General features: G+C 47.3%; 1 protein-coding gene across 1 annotated transcript in view; it reads right to left on the bottom strand.

Annotated features, from left to right (window-relative positions):
• The window catches only part of ABCD2 (ATP binding cassette subfamily D member 2), an 80,767-nt gene that overhangs the window by 78,949 nt on the left and 1,427 nt on the right, over window positions 1–391 (bottom strand). The window lies entirely within an intron of this gene.

Below are 391 nucleotides of genomic sequence, written 5' to 3'. Positions count from 1 at the left end.
AGCGCCACCGCCGCCTCGTTGTGCCCCCCCAGCCTCCAGGGGCACGCGGCGTTCCTGCCCACAGCCACGGTTCTCCTGCCTCTTCCATTTCCTTCTCTCTGCCTGACTCCCTCTTCTTGTTCCCCATTTATTTCGAAGTCCAGTTTAATCAGAGTATAGGATGTACCGGCCTATAACAGTGCCATGTGTCTAAGAAGCCCACGGGCAGAGGGGGCAGGGGAGCCTTTCCACTTCAGAGGAGCAAGAAAACTACATTTCACTTTAACACTGCTTTTATCTACACAACTTTAATATACAAAAGCTATATACCACATCTTCATGTAACTCCTATCATGTTGCAAACTTTACAAACAAAACAAATCAGCTGAGAACAAAAACAATAAAGGACATT

The sequence above is a fragment of the Alligator sinensis genome, unplaced genomic scaffold (assembly GCF_000455745.1).
Source record: "Alligator sinensis unplaced genomic scaffold, ASM45574v1 scaffold9_1, whole genome shotgun sequence".
Taxonomy (NCBI): domain Eukaryota; kingdom Metazoa; phylum Chordata; order Crocodylia; family Alligatoridae; genus Alligator; species Alligator sinensis.
Note: the sequence above shows the minus strand (reverse complement) of the source record. Positions and strands in the feature narration are given on the sequence as shown.